This window comes from Neolamprologus multifasciatus, chromosome 7, assembly GCF_963576455.1.
Source record: "Neolamprologus multifasciatus chromosome 7, fNeoMul1.2, whole genome shotgun sequence".
In the NCBI taxonomy this organism is placed as follows: Eukaryota; Metazoa; Chordata; class Actinopteri; order Cichliformes; family Cichlidae; genus Neolamprologus; species Neolamprologus multifasciatus.
The window spans coordinates 32,116,847-32,128,989 of record NC_140445.1 but is presented as its reverse complement, the minus strand read 5'-3'; the positions used below and the strand labels follow the sequence as shown (position 1 = coordinate 32,128,989).

General features: G+C 39.5%; 1 protein-coding gene across 5 annotated transcripts in view; it reads right to left on the bottom strand.

Moving 5' to 3' along the window:
- rxraa (retinoid X receptor, alpha a) overlaps positions 1-12,143 on the bottom strand; it is a 106,748-nt gene that overhangs the window by 45,167 nt on the left and 49,438 nt on the right. The gene's annotated exons all lie outside the window — the stretch shown is intronic.

Sequence of the window (12,143 nt, the reverse complement as noted above, 5' to 3'; positions counted from 1 at the left end):
AATCACAGATTTAAGTGGGACTTCACAAACCAGTAGGTGATGTCCTGGTGGCAAGATACCCCTTTTATACTGTCTATGGTCTTCTCTTTAACAGTCAATCCTGTTCTCAGCTATGTGTATAATGCTTAACACAAAGAGCAGAGCAGACAGTGAAGTAAAGGCAAACGTAGATATACAATGAAACTGAGACAAAGGAAAGAAACAAGTATGACATTAAAAGAAATAAAAGACAGTAGAGACTTTTGGATATGGGGGGCCATGGATGTGGTAAACACTTAAAAAGACTGTATAACTTTACAAAGCAGTTCTGCTGCTCTCTCACAGACTGCTTCGTTCTGGTAAACTGAAGTCCTTCCTTGAGGCATCTACGAGGTCAGGGATATACACTGGATTATATTGCATATAGCTTATGAATGGGGTAGTAGTGGGCTCAGGAAAATGACAAGCATGACCTTGCACCACAGCTGAGGAGAATCCTGCAGTGACTGAGACTGAAGTCAGAATGATAAGGATAAGGTCATGTGTACAAAAGCTCATCTGCGCTCACAGCCCCCCCACCATCAGAGCTACTCTTTATCGTGACTGAGCTTTCCATCTTTCCATCAGCTGTCAACAGAGAAGATATGAGACAGGCGAGAACATTAGCAAAGAAGTACTGATATACTGTGTTATGTCACTGAGACTTTGGCAACTTTGTTGTATGTGTACTGATAACAAACCTCCTGTCTCAACTTTCAACACTGCAGTTCAGTCTTGCATACTTTCCATTTATGACTGAGACTGCCTTTGCTTCCATCATTCTTTTTTATAATCTCACATCCATCGACCCCATTTTTATTCATTAAATGTCCCACAAAGGGACACACCGTTAAGACACACCAGCTTTTTGAACATAAATGTATTTATAGACATTATAATTTGTCAAACAACAGTGGCTTTATCAGTAACTGATTCACATAATTAGTTTTGCAAGCAAAATGCTGAACAATTAAATGTTGCAAAAATGTCCATGAATAATAATAATAATAATAATAACAATAATAATAATAATAATAATAATAATAGTGACATATCTCAGTGTCTCAAAAGACATTCCCTCCTTTTTGTATTTTAACTTACAACAATTCCTCAATCCATTTTTATAGCTGGCATTAGAGAGCTGAGGTTCACATCAGTTTCTCTGTTGTCCTTAAATACCCTCCTTTATACCCTGTCCTATTTTGACACTGCAAGTTCACTCTGTCTGCTCTCTGCAGTGGGAGCATAGACACATGTTATGTAATGAGTTGGAGTGTGGCTTGTCTATCACGCTCCCACATTTTGTACGTGACCAGGTTCCTCTATTTTCTGCACAGTGGAAAAAAGCAGATAGTTAAACTAGTTAAGAGCAGAGATTAGCAACTTTAGTTTCTTTTAGGAATTCTCCCCATCCTTTTTATTGCTACGTAGCCAAAGTAACAGCCATACAAACTCAAATCGTTTAAAAAAAATGCTACAAAATACATTTGCAGGGGCACTGGTTTTAGCAGCACTCTGCACTGAGTACCAGTGCAGTTTTCAGCTGAGTCAAACCAAATACTTCCTGCACATCTTGCTTGACTCAAAAGAACTTCCTGTTAGAAACGACACACACACACACCCACACCCACACAGAAACACCCTATCCTTTGGAAAATAAACAAACAGCCTTGTTAAAAAAAGGGGCTAATAACAGCTCTGTATCTAGCTATGTTACTTCAGTGTTGGATCCCATGACTGATACTTCTTGAGCTTCTATTTGATGGTTAGATTTTTTCCTCCAAAAATATGTGCCCACACACACATAGCTCCAAAATAAATAAATAAATAGCTAGCTAGCGCTTTTGGAGTCAGCAATTCCCATAACCCAACTGGGTTTCAATTCAAGCAGATAAAACGAGTGGCGGTATTAGAGTTGCCAATCTGCCATTGTAGCTCTCAGTGGGGGTGGAGGGTAGGGGAGAGTGGGACTCAGCAAACAGAATCCTAGCAAGGCCCCACCTAGAGGGGGGGATGACAGAGACAGGCTGGGAGGTAGATCCGCCTGTTATGTCTCTTTTTTCCCCTCCCATTCATTCTTTATGTCCCTCTTTCTTCCGACAGCTTTTGGAGAAGAGGAAAATCCAAAGCAGAACACTTTTCCCCTCTAATGTTCCCCCTCTTTATGACCAAGCAGCAAACCATGTGGTCACACTGGATTGTATGTGGATGGTCTTGTTTGGACAAAGCTCCCAGAACATAAAGATTTCTCAATGCGAAATATCTGTGTGTGCGTTTGAGTGTACAGTATGCGTGTGTATGTTTACTCTTGTTGGAGTTGGGTTGCCAGTGTAGGATTACAGCAGGATGAAAAGGATCAATCCTAATCCTCCCCGGAGAGGAAAGCAGAAGAGAAAATTAGGGTAGAGGAGACAAGGAAAGAAAGGATAAGGAAACAAATAGTGGTTGTAAGGACAGAAGAGTGGAGAAGAAAAAAAACGCAGGAAGGAAGATCCAATGAGAGAAGGGGAATCAAGAAGAAACAAAACAAGAAGAATGACAGAGAAGAAAGGAAAGAAATGACTAGACTGGACAAGAAAAGTAAGCAAGGAGCAAGATGGAAACAAGGTTCCTCTGTACATACACAAGACGTGCATTTAGGTTTAAATTAAGGTTTGCTAAGTTCTCCTTTGAGATAAAGTCCCGGCTCATACAACAAGATCTCAAATTACAGTTTCTGTTATCAGTTAACTATAAATATTGTCATGTGGATACAAAAATACAACTCAAAGAATCTCTGTTAAATCTTCAACCAACACTTTGACTTTAAGGCCTACTAATCAAGGAAAAAAAATTGGAGAAAGAAAAAAAAAAAGGGGGGGGGGGGCAGCATAGCCACTCCTGCCTGTGTTTCTTCATATAGCCAATTCCATCTTAACCTGTTAAACTTGAAATGGGAATATGCTTCATGAGCAGTCTTGGAAAAACAACCTCTGGCAGCCATTTGCACTGTATGCAAGATATGAAATAAACCTATTCAAAAGATAAGAGTGACTGTAAAGCCAATCACTGAAAAAGGGCAGGGCAGGTAAGAGCAAAAATAAAAATTAAGATAAGATAAATCTTTATTGATCCCACGACGGGGAAATTTTTTGCGTTACCTCAGCTCAGGTACAGATATCAGAAGGAAATACAAAAAATACAAATAAGTACAAACAATGAAAAAATAAGTAAGATAATACATTATATACAATGGTAGAATACACAGTATGTGATTATGGATATGGTTGTGGAAATATGCAAGACATAAACTGTATAGCTTAACATAACTATTGTACCACTACTATTCCTATGTATAGACATGTACACACACACATGTAGACACTAAATATACATATGTATACATATACATACATATATACCTGAACATGTCCATAACACATAGAAGGTCCATTATGCATGGAGTGGTGACCATGGATGTTCACAGTGTCCAGTGAGCATCGTGATTGAGGAGTTATAGAGTCTAACTGCTGTTGGGATGAAGGATCTGCGAAAGCGCTCCTTCCTGCAGCAAGGGTGTTTCAGTCTCTGATTAAAGGAGCTGCTCAGCACACTCACAAATTCATGCAGTGAGTATGTGAGTGTGAAGCAGCTGTCCAGGTTCTCTTTGCGTCAACTTAGAAAAAAGGGTGACTCACAGCTGAAAGCCACTTAGAGCGTTGCCGTCTGCAGGCTCTCCCTGTCAATTTGTCAAAATCGCCGGGCACACAAAAACAAGTGACAGCAACAAATAAGCAAATTACAGCTTGTTTTGCTGACAGAGACAAAGTTCTCCACTTATCACCTCTCCACTCCATTCAAAAGTCTCCTACATCTAAACAATGCCTCCCTCCCTTTAGCTTTCCTTTCTTGCTCTTTTGTTCTACTGTTGAGTGTTATTACAAGGGGGAAATTTTGCCAGTTTATTATCTAGCTGTTACTCACTTGTGTGTTTAAAGATGATAAACGGATGAGAATCAGATAAGAAGAGATAATGAGATGACAGATCAATCAAAACAGGAACATGTTGGAAACAACCTGTTTACATTTTTTCTGACAGGTGAGCTGCTGCAGTTGTGATTAATGACCACCCCCTCTCCAGAAAAAAAAAAAAAAGACACCATCTGTTATCTGCACAACAGCACTGGTGTAAACAGTACAAAGAATTTCTGGTCTGTACAGGATTAAAGTGAGTGGGATGTTAAAAGGGGTGCGATTTAACTGGCGCGGAGATGGGTTTGGTTGCTAGCACACGCTAGACAGCACATTTTATTCATTCATGTAAGCTAACAAATTGTTTTGTAATTGTAGACAGCAGGGGCAAAATCCCATTCATATAGTCTCATTCTAACAGTCAATATTTTAATTTAATCACCTTTACTTCCATAAATTTAACTACTCCTACTCCTACTCTAGAGAAATCTATAACTTATATTGCACCATACAAAGTTGCGCTTAAATTTTGGATGGTTGCTCCATTTGCTGGTAGTTGAAATCATGTCTCAGGATTTCTTTATATTTGAATACCTGTACCTCTAACCATGTGGACCTGTTTGGAACTGTTCAGAGCACCTTGTTCAATTCATGCCACGAAGAGATAAGCCGGTTCTAAATAGTAAAAGGGGGATTAACACAGTGCTAGCAAGGTTTACCTGATAAAACATCTGATGAGTTTACTTGTCTATGTTGTGTGTACATCTTGGATTTAAACATTTTCAAAGCATCTCAAACAACATGCTGGATCAGTCTGCTTGTTAGCATTAAAGTAAAACAATCAAAGAGGAAAAAAACCCTCGCCGTTCAATTTTCAGCAGCTGATGCACATAAGAACTTGTGACAACATGAAAAGATAAGCAACCACTGTTCTCACATAAAGACTTCAAATAACTCAGCTACCTTCAGAACTAACACCGTTGGTTGCATTCCCTAACGAGCCCATGAGATTGTGTTGCCCCTGCCACCAGCATGGATGATGCATTATAGATGGAAAGTCACCACTATAGTCTGAACAATCCTGAGAGCCGATGAAAAGTGTGTCTTTCCTTTCTTTAGACTGCTGTCTCACAAATGACTTCTCTGGCTTCATATGCTTGTCCTCTCAGTGTCTCATTCACCTTACTTCGGAACAACCTGTTTTGTCTAACCTTTTTCAAAACACATTCACAATCATAGCCATGTGCCTATACAGAGGCAGACAGATGCTCATTTTTCATTCCATGCCTAACTCTGCTCCTCTATTATTCATCTACTAGTGCCACAGTGGAGATTTAGTATAACGCAAGGGCGTGGGATGCTACAAAAACAGAAAGCGAGAACAGATAAATCTCAGTAAATCACATACTTTAAGTCCAGTTGCCTTTTAGCTATTAAATCTCCTGAATCATCATCAACAGAATTGACTGTCAGTAGGCAAAAATCATAATGCTCTCTCTTTCTGTGTTTGTGCATACACCACTGCCAATTTTAGTTTAATACCTCTATAGCTTGTGTCCAATCCCATATTCTCTGAAGACTTTGTTCAGTCTTTCAGTGCAGAAAAAAATGCAAAAACAAACAAAAAAAATATCCGAATGGGCTTGATGTAGATCCTTTGCACAGACGACGTGCTTTCTATACTAACCGTGATTGGCTATGGGTAAGTTGGGGAATGATGGCATAGGTGAGAGACCGGCCAGGAAAAAAATGATCATTTCACAGACCGACTTTGCAATAAACAAAGCAGTTATGAGTCACTTGCACCTACACTGTGGCACTTTAGTAAACTGCAGCTCCAAAGAAAAAACTGGATAAAAGGGTGGCATGTCAACAATAACACGGGCCCTGTTTTTAATGCACCCCTCCACCCCACACCTTCTGTTGATTTGAGGCACCGAGCAGTATTTTTTTCCCTTTTTCTTTCTTTTTTTAAAATTCTTCGGAACAACGTTTTAGGACATCGTCTAGGTGAGTCACTTTTGAAAAGTACAGAGCGCAGCCGGAATGAAACACTAGTCATTAGCATTTCTCCGGATGTGTTCAGGAAGAAGAGTGAAGACGGAAAAAGAGATTCAACTAAATAACCCAGGAGATTCAGTGGGCTGTGGAAAAAAAAAAACAGAGCCCAAAATAACATGGGAGTTGGTATTACGGTTTCATTTTTAGAGTTTTTACTGCTGATGTCTCTATCGCCATGACGACAGCGGGCTGATATTTTTCTCAGTCTTCCATAAACCACTTTGTGTATGCGCTTCAAAAACTAGATCATTATTCATTCTTCTTTTTTCTCCATTAAGCTTGACACTTTCTGTGTGTGCGCATGTGTACTCATTAATTGGGAAATGTCTGTCTACTGTTTTCCACTACATAAACAGACTAATCTGGTGCCCTCAGTTATGTCCAAAGTGTAAATATCTGAGTCTGATATGTTTACTCTGTAGATAGGAGAGAGGAAGTGGGGCTCTGTGTGTGTGTGTGTGTGTGTGTGTGTGTGTGTGTGTGTGTGTGTGTGTGTGTGTGTGTGTGTGTGTGTGTGTGTGTGTGTGTGTGTGTGTGTGTGAGGGTGTGTATGTTTATTGTGTGTAAAAGATAGTGTAGGGAGCGAGCTTGTGATTGGCTGATGAAATATCAACCGGTTATGCATAGAATCGGCACACACTACTAAAAAAAAGGTTTTGTTTTACAAACTTATTATGTTCATAAAATTTCTGAAATTTGGACGGAAAAAAAAATCCTATTCGCATTTTCCACTAGTAAACAACCTGTTCTGGCTCTGGAGCATAAAAAATCTGAAAACTTCTGTTTGCAATGATGCAAAAAATGTGGATAAGCGAGGAATTTTCATATATCTAATAAAAATGTAAGTAAGCAAGTAATTTAAGCTATAATTAAAAGCACTAGCTGTTCATATAGCACTGTGGCGTGGTGGTTAACACTGTTGCTTCACATCAAGAAGGTCCTCGGTCTAAAACAGCATACTCCAGCTTCCTCCGACAGTCCAAAGATGTGGACTTAGATTAATTAGTGATTCTAAATTGCCCAACAATGTGAATGGTTGTCTGTCTCTCTCTATTAGCCCCACGACAGGCTGGTGACTTGGTGTGTAACTTGGTGTTTCTCTCTATTAGGGGCGACCGTGGTTCAGGGGTTTGGGAAGCTCATCTGTACCCGGAAGGTCGCCGGTTCGATCCCCCAGCTCTCTTGGTCCTGGTCGTTGTGTCCTTGGGCAAGACACTTTACCCTACTGGTGTTGGCCAGAGGGGCCGATGGCGCAATATGGCAGCCTCGCTTCTGTCAGTCTGCCCCAGGGCAACTGTGGTCTGCCTGCACCAGTGTGAAAATGGATGAATAGTGGAATTGTAAAGTGCTTTGGGTGCCTAGAAAAGCGCTATATAAATGCAATCCATAATTATTATTCTAACGTCTTCACCTTACAATATAAAGCTCCTTCAGGCAAATGTTGTTATTATTTGGCGCCATATATATAAAGGGAAGTAGAAGAGAACGTTAACTAAATAGTCACTGGTGAAACTGCCTAACAAATAGTTAGTCATTATATTGTAGCTAATTGAAGCAGATTTTTAAAAATATTACTTATTTTCAAATACCAAATATTTTACCCTGAAATAAACCCTCTTTCTTCTGTTGATGTGACCTTGTGTTTTCCAGTGGGATTGATGCAATAAATGAGTCAATAAATAATAACAGAATTTATGTATTATGTACTTCTTGTAAATCTTAGTGGAAAGCTTTTTAAGCCTTTATGACTTTCTCACACACACCTGCGTGTTACTTCTTTAACGCTGTCTTACTTTTAGAAACGAGTGGTTGCAGACAAAAGAAAGTTATCAGCATCTCTGCTGACTATGAATTTAGAAAGGTGTATTATAGGCTTATTAAATGGGTTTTTGTTCTTAGTCCTTTGTTTCCTGTGGTCTTTGTGCTCATTATACTCCTTGCACAATTAATACTATGCTACAAGATAAAACAAAATACCATGTTTACATGTTTTTGTCATCTCAGTTTTTATTAGTCAAGTCCTCCATCCTCAATACAGTAAGTGAGGATTGAGGACAGTGCAAGAAGCCACATGGTGATCAAGGAGCTAGACGATATGATCAGACAGGCCAGCTGCAGCTATACCTCGATCTTTATGACAGTGTTAATCAAAAGTATCCAGACTCTCTTTATACTGTCTGTTTAAGCCCATGTCTGCTAGGATTCATGAACCAACTTGTAGATTAAACAAGAGAGTGTAGGAGCAACAGATAAAGGCCTTAATGTGGGATAAGTGGCAGAAAAGAACCAAAACAGGCCACCCATAATTTCACAGTAGGTGGGCTGCTAACAGCCATCATTTGATACACTGTGTTGATATAACCCGCTTCTTTTTGCCTGCTGAAACAACTGCCCTCATTAAAGACTTAATTCTCTCCCTCCCACCTCCCTTTTACTCTTTTCTGTTTCTCAGAGGCTTTATTTTCCTCCCATTTCAGTTCATTTCCCTGATAGCATGTGGATAAAAGAGCCAGCTCCTAGGGCATGCTGGTGCCCTCAGTGACTCTTAAGTGTCTGAAGAGGCCATGAAGCTGTGGCTAGATGTGGCTAGGTGCCAGCTAAGCCACAGATTACTGGCACTATTGCTAACAGTGCCCCGGCTGCCAACACTATGATCTGCTGTTATGGCCTAATTGTTCTCGTTAGCTCTAAGGTGATATACTATGTCTCCCTGGGAGCTCCACGTAGAGCACCAACCAGCTCGTGCACATGATACAGTTGACTGAGGTTGGGCCAAATTCTTATGTACAGATCATTTCACACACTGCTTGTAACTTTCTGGTCTAACCTTTAAACAAGGCAGATCTGAAGAGTTTGAAGCAAAGCCAAATGCAACTGGTTGAACAACCTGAGAAATTACAAAAGGAAATGTGAGCATCAAATTTAGTTTAACATATTTCTCACTGGGTAAAGACACACTTTAGAAACCTTGCTCCATGCTTAGAGCCTCGTGTGAATGCCACTCAAGTTGGAAAAGTGTTTTCTTTAACCTACTAATCACCAAGCTTATCCTTCCCATATTGCTTTATTTAAGTATGGAATTACTTGGTGGCTGTTTGTCAACTGCACTGTAAATTCGGTCATGCTCAGTGATTTGCTAGAATGAGAAGGGAAGGCTTTCTTTGTAACGTGTCTTCAACTAGGGCCATACAGACACCATAAAGATTTAACCCAAGAAATTCTGAAAAATCAACAGCAACCAGCACCCTCAATTTAATGTAATCTCGCCAATATCCTGAGGAAGCAAATCCAGATGTTTTATTATTCATTGTCTATAAGTTAGAAATGTAAGCAACTGCTATACAAAGACCACAAAAAAGCAACAAAAGATTTGCACACACAAATACACAAGACTTCATAGGATTATCTACAATTCCATAATCCATATTAGCACCCCCAAAGTAATATTTCTCCACCCCTACTCCAATGACTATGAAGGATGAAAAGTTTTGAATGTTAAAGGGGTTACTTTGTTCTGTTTTTAATGGATCATTAATATCTAATCTGGCTGCAAAACTGCTCAAGGTACATACAGATATGGGACTATTAGCTGGTTACGGATTATAATTTGATGATTAAATATTGAGCTGAAGTTAGTATTGTATTTGCTTTACTTGAAGAAAGTCAAACACACTCGAAGTACTACCTATAGTAGGTAGCACCAAATTTATTTACACACGTTTCTCACTGTGAGGAGAAAACTAGTACACCAAGAGATAGTGAAGAGGGCAACAAATGGAGTAAAAAGGCCAAAGGCACAAAGAATGAAAGCAACATAGCTACTGTGAAGGAAATGTACTCAACAAATGAATGACAGCCAGCATAGTGAATATATCTCACTTGCTGTGCTTTGGTCAGTGGCTTATGTCATAGATGTCAACTGACAATACCAGTTGATCAAAGACATGGCGTTGAGCAATAATTACTTCTGCAGCCTGCAGAGCAGCTGTCGGGTGAAGAAGATTACACTGCAACTGATGTTCTTCAGCTCTGTTTGAGTATTCATTACCACAGCAGCTTAGTAAGTCAAACGAAGTCAGTAATATTCAAGACAGTCAAGACTGACAGGCTTTTTGAATGACCTTAATCAGATAATGTGGAGGTTTGGGGGCGATTTTTGAAGTTTGCAGACAAAAGATGATGAGAAAACATCACCTTTACCACCTGCTTTATTATATTATAAATCTCTATGATTAAAAAAAAAGTATTTAAACCTTTTAAGGACATTTAAGGTTTCATGGCCAAGACTGCTATGAATACATGTAACTGGGGAAATTCAACACAGCCAGGAAGCTTCTGATTCATTGAACTTCCTCTTTTGTTGAGCCCAGAGATGAATATCACAACACAGACCCTTATCTGACTTGCTCACTGCCAAAACACACTTGAAGGCGCACGACCAAGTATATACTTACAAACACAAACACAGAGAGATAATGAGCTGACAGCAAAGCACATGACTGAATGCAATTTAGCAACAGTGGGTACAAAGAATCAGATCCATTTTTTTTAAACTTTCATACCTAGGCACAATGATGCATTCATCATTTCAAACAAGGGTCATGTTTCTGCAAGGTTACGCTTATGAAATAAAATGAAAATGGTTTTATATATATATATATATATATATATATATATTATACACACAAAATATTAGAGAACAAAGTGGTTTATTTTTACACAGACTATAAGAGGGGCCTAAAAGCGCCAGTGCCAACAATTAAAATAATAAATGGTTGCTCGATGATGCCGTGCAACTACACAAACTAAAGTTATCTGAGGTCTGTGTGGCCAGTATTTCTTTTTAAGAACACTGCAAGCCACACTACAAATAATAAAGTCATATAATTAAACCAACTAAACAGCTGAATGGATTTCTGTATTTCACCTTCAGGCTAGTCAAAAATGAATCCAGAAACTTTAACTGATCTTTTTCTGCAATTTCTGCAATAAAAGTCAGCAAAAAGCCATCACAACTAAGTAAATAATGAAGAGAAGTCTTTAAAAGGTTAATACAAACAACGCTAGCAGGGAAAATAAATGTAAATGCAGAAGATTAAAAAAATTTCAGCATTATATGTGGAGGAGTGGAAGTGAAAATGTTAGGTGTGTCTTGTATTTACAGTGGAGTCATAAAGCCATCAGTGACTGATGACTAATTATACCAATTACCACGACGGCAAAAACAAACTGTCCCTACCCTTTGGTGACATCAGGATGAGGAATTTGTCACTTCCTAACGTGTTTAGAGACAGTGGGCGATTGACAACTTCCATTTGTGTCAAGGAACCACTGAAACACTTCAAAAGCTGAACACTGTGTGTCTAGGCTCTGTTTATGTGGCTGTTTACTCTCTGCAACACCTGGAATTAGCCCAAAGCAGATGTTGACCCACACAGAGCCTTATGTCGACCTTCCCTGCACTCATTTGCCGAGTCAGTATTCAGCCTATAAAAATGGTAATTGTCCTCTTACACAAATCTAGATACAAAAATACAAAAGTAGATTGTTCACATTTAGTTCTGAGACACAGAATCAACACCAAAGCTTTATTTCCCACCCCAGCGGAAAGATTAAATATACTGACTGTATTACAAGCCTTTTAGATGTCTTCCACCCACCTTTTATTTTCTCATTTTCCCCCTTATGATTATTATTCTTTTGTTGTAAGCTGTGAGGTGCTGGTCTGTTTGTAATGAAATCCAAATGGAGAAGGAGCTGGCTCCTGGCCGTAAGCTGGAACTGCCCGACTCCCACCCCCCACTCCTTCTCCTTCTTCCTCTGGGGAACAAGCCAGAGATGAAGGGAATGGGAATGATGGGTAGAGATGGACTGATCGATGTATGAACAGATAGAATGAGCGCTAGAGATTCATAAACAGATAACAGAGATTCAAATGGGGGAGAAAAACAAAGTGCGAGAAAGTCTCTCAGAGAAAGCTTATAACACTGGGGGCCGCTCGGAGGGTGATGGGAAACTATGTGTGTACGTGCTGCAGGAAGAGGCCTCGCAAACTGGGTGGGAACACACGCGCTCCAATAAGACCAGAGGTTGTGTGTCCTGAAGAACACGCG